The sequence below is a fragment of the Trichechus manatus genome, unplaced genomic scaffold (genome assembly GCF_000243295.1).
Source record: "Trichechus manatus latirostris isolate Lorelei unplaced genomic scaffold, TriManLat1.0 scaffold00046, whole genome shotgun sequence".
Taxonomy (NCBI): domain Eukaryota; kingdom Metazoa; phylum Chordata; class Mammalia; order Sirenia; family Trichechidae; genus Trichechus; species Trichechus manatus.
The window spans coordinates 14,950,641-14,959,925 of record NW_004443982.1 but is presented as its reverse complement, the minus strand read 5'-3'; the positions used below and the strand labels follow the sequence as shown (position 1 = coordinate 14,959,925).

The following is a 9,285-nucleotide window of genomic DNA, read 5'->3' as shown; positions in this document are numbered from 1 at the left end:
GGGGGCGGGGAGTGCTGGCCTGGTAAAAACCACTGTTCACAAAACAATGTCAGCAAAGGCTGTAAGGCATTCTTTACAGAGGGACCGGGGATTCGTGCCTACTGAAGCTCTTTCAGCACAAAGGCTTTTAGGGGAAGAAGGGAAAAAGAGGAAAGAGGGGGAGGGCTCCTGTTTCAGAGCAGGCATCCCCTGAGAGTCAAGAACCAAGTGTAGCTTCAATCAAATGCTGACTTCCCCTCTGGGAGTTGAGTAGGAAACCTGATCACAGTAGCTTACTACCGGCCTGGATCCATACAGGTCTGGTTTTCTTCTCATGCTAGTAATTTTTTTTAAATATATATCGATATAAAAGAAGCAATCCCTGGCAGACTTTATTGAAAACCACACCGAGACCTCATAACATCCGGACTTAATCCCTATCAAACAAACCACAGCACCTCTGGCCTCTGCAGCAGGCCACCTCCTCTCACCTCTTCCAACCAGGTCTCTCCCCTCCAGCCGCTGTGTTCCCTCCCTCTAAGTAATGACAGGAAGACTGGCCAAAAAGCACCTAGATAACGTTTCTGGAATCAATTCCTAACTATATAATGATCCCACTTAGGGGGAAAAAAAATCCAAGTCCTCTCATATGGAATCCTTTAAAAAGCAGAATGCAAAACACTGTAACAAAGGGAAAGAGGAACACACTGAGGCAGACCCAGAGGAATAGCCTTGGAGGGGAGCTTCAACCTGCGGTGTCGGTACCAGGCCACCGGCCTAGCAGGTCTCTGAGGGTGTCAGGGTGAGCAAGGAATGCAGGCGCAACCTACGGGGAACATGACCAGTCATTCAAAGCAATTATTAATGCTTGGGACCTACTATGTGCCAAGTGTTCTTCTTTGATCCTAAAGGTGGATAATTATTCCCAGTCTTACAAATGAAGAAACTTACTGAGGCTCAGAGACCATAAATAACTTGCCCCCAAGGTCACACAGCTAGTAAAAATGTGCCATGGTCAACTCAGTCTTGGAGTTGCAAAGAGGAGTCAATTACTGGTCTGTTTCATTTGAAACTCGCATTTTCACTTACTGTCTCCTTATAGAAATTCAGAAGACTTCCTTAGGTCTTGTAGTCAACTGCAGGGTTAAAACGATACCATGTAACTACTATGTAACTCACCCACAAGGAGGCTTGAACCTAGTTTCTCCTACACCCGGTAATCTTTTGGTCCATTTAAAGTCTTTCACGATCTTTCCCTACATCCTACAACTCCCCCTACACTGGAACACCCTGGGGTGTGAGGTCAATGCTTGCAACCCTGCTCAACTTGACCCTCCTCCAGCAGCCCATAATAGGCAGGGTAGGTGGGTCACCTAGTCTCAGGTTCTGGAGAAAAGTGCTGACTCCTGGGGCTAGGACTAGGTTTTGCCACCCTAGTTTTGCCACATATAGCAATAAATCAAATTACCTAGATAGAACAAGAGCCCTTTAAAAGGAGCTCCTACACCTTTCCTAGGGTTTAAACAAAAAACAAAGAGGGGGTAACGGAATTAGCGGGAAGTGGCTTGCAAGATGCTGGGCCCTACTGGATCCCCGAGGGATCTCCACAAAAAGAGAAAAGGCGCACGGGGGGGGGCGGGGGGGCTGGGGTACTCTTTCCTCCCCACAACTTCGAGTTCCCGGAGTCAACAGCCATTGAAGGTCTGGGGTGGCAAACCACAGTGCCCAACATCCCCTCCCCACCCCCACTTTCCAGGTCTGCCCCAGGCTTTCAGATGCTCCGGGAACTACTGAACTACCCAAACCGACGCCCAGGGCCGTCTCCACCTCAGCTCAGTGGGGACAGGCGGGGACTCCAGAGACTCGGCCGCCCCTGAGGACGCCCCAGCCCCGGACGGGTTGCTCCTGTGGACGCCGAGACTCCGGATGTGCGAAATGGCTCCGCGGCGCGGCCGGGCCAGCAGGGGCCTCGGCAGCTGGAAGGGACGGAGGTGATGGCGGCGCTGGGCCCTCGCCCCGCTAGCCAGCCTAACACGCCCCCGCAGCCCGACCGCCCCAGGCTCCCGGCCAGCCCTCCGCAAGGGGCTTTTCTTCTCTCTCTTTTTTTTTTCCAACTTTCCGGCCTCGGCGATCGATCGGGCAGTGTTTCCAGCCCCTTTCCCGCGATCAACGCCGTGCAGACCCTTCCAGCCTCTGGGGAGGCTCGCCCCTGCCCCGCGCACCGCGAGACTGAGGCCCTGGCGGACGCACCCCCAACCCCATCCCCCGCGCCTAGTTGGTCCACCTGGAGCCGGCGGCTTCTCGAAGCGATCGCCGTCCAGCCGAGCCTGGGACCGCTGCGTCCGGAGCGGAACTCCCGCAGCCCCAACGGTCCGGGCCTGCCTGCCGGGCGCGTGCAGCGCGCCCGACGCACCCGCGCTCTCTACGAAAGGTCTTATCCCTTCGGGGAGGGGGAAGGGAGACAGCGAAGCGGGAAGGGGGAAGGGCTGCTGCTTTTTTAAAATTTAACTCTTCAGATGCAAGTTTTTGGTGTCCCTAGCATGACTGCGAGCGCTCGGGCAGAACAATAGAAATGGGAGGGGGTGCCGGAAATGGTGCAGGAAGACCCCTATAACCCTATAAACCTCCCCTCCCCCTCGCAGTTACTATTAGCATTGAAAGACCCCATTGCCTTCAATGCAATAATGCCTTTTTATAACTTTTTTCCGCTGGGTCTCCATTCCCTAAACATGTCCCCCTACCAACATTATGAAATCACAAGGGCAAAGATCGCTCCTAAAGTTGTGACCTCCCGAAACTCTTGGGACTCTCACCTGCTCTGCCCCTAGCACCCTGACCTGACTCACCCCCTCCCCCAGCAGTTCCTCTGGTTTGCACCTAGACAATAAATTTAGTTTAATTTAGCTTCCGGTCTTTAATTTTAGCAGGTCTCCTTTTTGCATGCAAATCAATATGGCAATTACCATCTAAAAGCTCGCCCAGCCCCGGGTCAATGTAAATTGATCATTGTCCGCCTTCCACAAAATAACACCGGGAGTCTGTGGTGCATAATGAGATTATACTGGAAACTGTCTTTTAGATCACAAATTATATTTTATGCTGTCAGGATCTTCTCCGAGCGGACTTCCCCGCATGTCTAATCACGGGGAGCAGAGTCGTGAGCGTGGAGGGGCGATGGTAGTTGGGGAGAAGCAGCTCTACAAAATAACCAAGTGATAACCCCCGTTTCTGAGACCCTCGATTGAGAGCTCGCGGAGATACGCTTGTGCCCAGAGTTTTTTGTTTGTTTTTTAAACAGAAACATCGCAGAAAAGCACCGTTAATGAACTGCTACCCAACAAAAAGTCAAATATCCCTTCCTAAGGTACACATCGGGAACAACCAGCGAAAGTCGTCGGGCCGGACTGAGGGCTTTTTTGGGGATCGGTTGACGCCCCCGGCCAAGGGTCCGCAACGAGGGCGGCTCGGCCACCACGGGGGCGGCCCGAGGAGACCATACACTCGACACCACACTCCGGGCCCAAGCGGCTCTTCTTTCCGGCTGCCGCCACCTAGGCCTCAGCAGCGCAGCCGGCTTTGCAAATAGACGGAATCCCGCCAGCCACAAACACTGGCAAAGGAGCCGGGGCGGGCCGGGGCCGGCCTCGGCCTCCCCACCCGGGGCTGGGCGAGGCCCCAGCCAGGCCTGAGCCGTGTGAGGGGGCAGCAAGAGGCCCGGAGAGAGAAGGTCTCTTCTTGCCGAGAGCCCTGCTCTCCCGCCCCTCTGCGGCCCCCGGGGCACGGGTGTGACCTCGAAGCCTAACAAAGGGCCTTCTGAGCTCCCTTCGGCCTCGGGTCAGCGGGGGAGGGGTGGGGCGAAGCGGCCGGTGTGGACCCACGCGGTCTCCCGCCCCGCTGTGCCTGGCTGCGTCGGCCCGGCCCGGCCGGCGCCCTCTAGGAAACCACCAGGGTGGCATTGTCAGGGCTGCAGGGCGCTCCTGAGGAACGCTGTGGCCGTCCTGGGGTTCGAGCGGTACTGCGGCCTGCGAGCCTCCCGCCCAGCCCGCGGCCCAGCCCTGCCCCGCCCGGCGCGGGCTCCACCCGAGTGCGGTCTTCCCAATAAAAGCTGGAATTCCCGGCTGGGCTCAGACAAAGAGGGACCGCGGCAAATCGACGCCGCGGGCAAACCAAACCCTAGCCAGAGTTTACGTGCGCGTCTGGGTCACAGAGGCGCCTGCTAATCCACCCTACACAGGCCTTCCCTGCATGATTTCCAGAAAGAAAAAAAAATAGAGCATACCAAAATGAAAGCATAACTCCTCTTTATTCCTCCCAGAAGCCACACTTGTTCGGTTCTGTCCCAGTCCACTAAGCCCTGTGCCACCTTAGCAAACAGGACCTCAAGCAGTGTATCATGCACTTCTCAAGATGAGTGGAAACCCAGTCCTCTTCTTCCATCCACTCAAGGTCAAGAACTCAAAATCTCTTAGAAGTCCTCCTACATGCTCAAAACATCCCCCCTCCCACACTCCAGAAGGGAAGAGACTGTAACCAGAAGTACAATCCTAGCAACTGAGCACCATCCACCCTTGGCGAGGCTGCTTTGCCCTCAGTTCGCTTCTGGCCGAAGATACATTATTTCCCTTTGAGTAAGTGTACCAATGTGGTTGTGTGGCCTACACTTCGGTGCCCTGCTTCGGTCTCACTCCACAGGCAAGTCTTCTCAGGCATGGTGGAGTTTTTGTCATTCAGCCTGTGTATCTAAGCATTGATGTATGCATATGAATGCTTTTTGTGTTTCCAAGTGACCCTCTTCACACCTTTAAATGGGCTTTTGTCTCTGGAACGCACTTACAGAAATTCTGCCCGTTTCCAGCTCTACAAAGTCTGGGATTTTCCCCTAGAATATCGATATATGTCTCTGTATTTGCATATCCATGTTTACATTCCTCTTGGCCAGTTCTTTATCTCTTAGTAGCTCTTGTTCCATGTGGGCACCGAAGCCCAAGTGTCTTGATTTGTTTCAGCACACGTCATTCAGGCACACATCTTAATCCAAGCATTCCTGTCTCTACTACTTGCATCCCTCTTGCTTTGTCTATGTGGCTCATTCCCAGGCCAGACCAGTATAGGTTTGCAGTTAGACAAAAATTTAAATGTAATTACAGGATCGCTTAGACTACAAACCCTACAAGAAAGAAAAAGGAGCGGGGAGGGGACAGAGTAGTGTTAGTAATGATTATATCTGTACAGAGTGTGCATCTCTGATCTGTAACTCATCCACCAATTGCAAACTCTGTAAAGAACTAGACAAATGTCGGCAAAGTTGTATTAAATTTTTAGACCAATCCAATACTGACCCCACGTATGTGTATACAAATCATTGATCTGGTACATATCAGTGTCCAGCTCGTTTGGAGTCTGTCTCCCTGCACGTTTCTTCTGATTCTCCCCACAAGTTCATGGTTTAAAGTAGGTCTATTTATGCAGACAACTCAAGGGCCCCTTAGCTCTCTCCAGCAGCAGTCTCTGTCAGGAACCCCACCCCACACTACAGCTCTGAGCCGACCTTCCAGTACTACCATGCCCGCATGAATTCTCTCTGGGAACACTGAGGTCTACATCTGTGTTTCCCAAACTCAGTTCCTAAAGTAAGGGTGTCCACTGTGTGTGTTCCCGGCTCCCCCACTGAGAAGTACCGGGTCAAACTAGATCAACGCAGCTGGCTCTGGTTTGTCGAAGAATCGAGCCCGAAGCACCAGGATATGAGCGTGCACACACAGAAGAGAAAGAAAAACCCTAGGCCCAGACTCCCAACCCCTCCCCTCTGGGGGCTACGTGGCCTCCAGGAATTTCTACTAGGCTTTTTTGGCCCCCCTCCCTATTACATTACCTCCACCATCTTTAAAGGAAACCCCAGCAGCCTTCCATCCACCCTGCTCGCAAGGCCCGCTGGCTAGCTGGCTCACTCGCTGCTCACGGGAGTCGGCTACCGTCGCCAACCCCCCCCCCCACCAGGTCCTTCAGCCGGGAGGGAGCCTACATGCTTGTCTAGACCGATCTATCACAGGCACACCAACAACACCCGCGAGATCGCGGAGACCCTGCCCAGGTCTCCCGGCCCGCACGGTTCACAGCGGACAGAACCCAGGGAGCGTGACGGCGCCTGCGGGGGTGGGGAGGGGCTTACGGGCGCTGGCTGCCCAAAGCGCACGGCCAGTCCTCCCCGGCCCCGGCCCCCCGCGCTCCCGCCAGCCCGGCTGCCAGGGCACAGTCACAGCTCTCTGCGCGCTGGGCAGTCCTATTTTTATCTTGTCTAATCCCAAACTGGGCGGGGAGCACAGGCGTCGTGCTTAGAGAACAAGAGATAGGCGAGGGAGGAGCAGCCAGGCAGCGACGCGAGCGGGAGCGAGTTAAAGACACAGTCGAGGCCACTGCGAACAGGAAGAAAGAGCGGGCTGCGCGGGCCTCGCGGCGCCGCACGCAACGCGCCGCCCCGCGAAGTTACACTCGCCTCCCCGCCGCCCCTCGCGTCCCGGCCCCTCCCCACTTCCCAGCGCCGCTCTCCGCAGCCGCGGCCGCGGGGCCCCGGCCTGTGTGGGAGGCGGAGGCCCGGCCTGCCCTGCAAAGGGCTGGAGAGAATCGTTAATGAGCTGTGCGGCCCATTGATCCGGAGAACACTTCCTAATTAACTCTCAGTCACCTACTGGTGACAGCGCCTCAAAGGACAGCGCTGGGGACGGCAGAGCCCCAACCCCGACCTGCCCACCGAGCGCCTGGCGCCCGAACCCCGTGCGCTCCCCCAAACACCCCAAGCAATCCGGGTGTGTGGCGGCGTATACCCGCACACTAAGGCCAGCCTCGAATTAAACCTGGACAACATATTAATTAATCATCGCTATCTCCCCCCCTTACTCTACGCGGTGAAATCGTGCCCAAAATAAACACGAGAACCAACACTGCAAAGCCCAGACCAGATAACAGGTCGGGGGTGGACTGGGAAGGGTCGAGAAGCGAAGCATATTACCCAAGTGCCCATGTAAAGGAGTCTACGAGGCCGACAATTAAAATGCCATCCACACAAGCAATTCTGTTGGCAAAACCGAATCCAACACCTCGTAGGGATTGATTTCGGCCCGCGGTGTCCGTTTCCAGTGCCACAGGAAGTGTCAGATGGCCAGAAATACCCAAGTCTGTCTGCGCTCACCACCCACCACCTTCTGGGGTGGGCCATTTCCTCCTCATTTTTACTCCCAGGCCATTTTAAGGATTTCTCTCCAAGAGGCTACCTCTAGAACCAAATACCATTACCCCTCCCCTAACGTCCTTTCCAAAAAAAAGCTAAAACCCGGAGCTGTCTAGTCTAGACGCAGTGAGGCTGTGCGATACCTTTTTGAAGCGCGCTGGTTTCTTTTTAAGGTTTGTTTTTAAATACACACAACCTTCCTTCTCTTCCTTCCTTCCTCCCTCTTCATTCCCCAACCCCCACCCTCCAGACGTCGGCGACGCGCGCCCCCGCGCGCGGGCACTCACAGCCTCTAGCTGGAGATCGCGGACTTTCTGGAAAAGATTCATTAACAGCAAATTAAGCCTCGCCCGGCCTCGGCCTACACGGGGCCAGACTCTGTCGTCTCCGGGACCCGGGAACGTGCCCACTCGAGTGTGCAAGCGGCGGGAAGCCCGCTAGGACCGTGCGTGCCGGGAGTCGCCCCACTCCGCACTCGGCGCCCCAGGGCTCCCTCCGTAAACAGCAGGCGCACGTCGCCGCCGCCCGGAGCCCCTGAGTTGGTGGAGTCTCTCTGCAGCGAAGCCGCCAGCCCGCTCAGAGACCGGGGACCGCAGCGCGTCGGCGCCTCGCCCTCTGTGCCTCGGCCGAGGATCGCGCCACGGTGCGCAAGTTCTCTTCTCCCTCAGCCTCAGCGCCGCACGCCCCCCTGCACCTCTGAGTGGAATCAACTTCCTCTGGCCGCAGACACGCACACGCCCAACAGAGCTTCCCACCAGACTACCCGCTGCCCAGCTCAGGGCCCCGGGCGCGCCCCCCCTCCTCTCCGCCCGCCCTTCTCGCTGCCACCCCCGCACACGCTGCCCCCACCCCCAGGGGCTACTAACTTAAAACCGAAGCCGCAACGCCGAGTGGGGGTCGGGTGGAGGAGGGAGGGGGGCGCAGATTATAATCTAAAAAGAACACTTACAAAAGAAAGCGTCTGACCCGGCGGGCGGGCGGACCGACTCGGAACCCCCTCGCTCTGCTCGGTTTCCAAGTAGTTTTTTTGGGTTTTTTGTTGTCGTTGTTAAATCCACGTGATTCGCGCTTTAGGGCAAGCCAAGAAAAAACCCGGGACTCCCCTCCCGAGTTGCGCTGCGGCGGCGGCAGCGGCAGGTCGAGCTCGGCTCGGCCCCGGGCGCCAGCCACACACCCTCGCGCACGCACACGCCGTCGTTCCACTTGGAGGAACGGCCGGCCCCTAGAGAGGCGAGGCGAGGCGGCGGTGGCGGCTGGGGGTTTTTACAGTTCTTCCCTGAGTCGGAAAAAAAACAGACGGGAACCCGCCGCCCTCCCCTTCCTGCTCGTGAGCGAACGCCGAGCCGAGCTTCCCAGCTTCCAGCCCGCGCCCCCCCCCCACCGCCCGACTCGCGGCGCTCCGCGGCGACCGCGCTCCCGCGCAGACACACACAGCCTGCAAACTTCCACTCCGCGAACTCCCCGCTCTCCTCGCAGCCCCCCGGGAGGCAGCAGGCCCCCCGCGCCTCCCCCTCCGTTCCCGCTGCCCACGCGGGGCCGCTTAGGTTGGTTGCATTTTTCATAACTTAAGAGCCGTGAGATAAAAACGAAAGCGAGCAAGGCAGCCAAAGGGAAGCGCGAAGGCGAAAGCTTCGCGGGGTACGCGAGAGAGTCGGAGGAGACACCCGCGGCGAGTGGGGGCCCTCGGGAAGGGGGCTGACTGCAGCCCGGGGCGCGCCCGCCCGCAGCCTCCCCCGGGAAAGGTGTTCCGGGCACTGACCTGAAATCCCCAGCAGGGGAGTAGGCAGGGCGGCTGCGATCCGGCGCTTCGAAGTCCCCCCCCCCGCCCCCGAGCAGAGTCGAGGCGGCGAGGAAGAGCGGGGGACGGCTGGGAGGGTGGGGAGAGGTGTGCGGGGGGCGACGTGGAGGCGCGGAGAAGGAGCCGGACCGGGGAAGCGCAGCGAGCAGCAAAGTTTGCCGTCCCCGGCTGCCCGCAGCCCGCTCGCGGTGCCGCGCTTGCTCGCCTCCCTCGCTTGTCTGCTGCCAGCCGGCTGCCCTCAGGGTCGGCCCCGCCGAGGGGTGGGCTCTGAGCCGGGTGGGGG

General features: G+C 57.6%; 1 protein-coding gene across 5 annotated transcripts in view; it reads right to left on the bottom strand.

The window, feature by feature from the left end:
- Nucleotides 1-9,212, bottom strand: part of BCOR (BCL6 corepressor) — a 47,982-nt gene extending 38,770 nt beyond the window's left edge. For 3 of the 5 annotated variants that reach the window (XM_023731921.1, XM_023731922.1, XM_023731923.1), the window contains exon 1: nucleotides 8,964-9,043. The gene's annotated coding sequence lies outside the window, so the exon portion shown is untranslated. Of the gene's footprint in view, nucleotides 1-8,963 lie in introns of all 5 variants that reach the window. The other 2 variants (XM_004376931.1, XM_004376932.1) reach the window with 1 other exon arrangement.
- Between the last annotated feature and the right edge of the window lie 73 nt (nucleotides 9,213-9,285).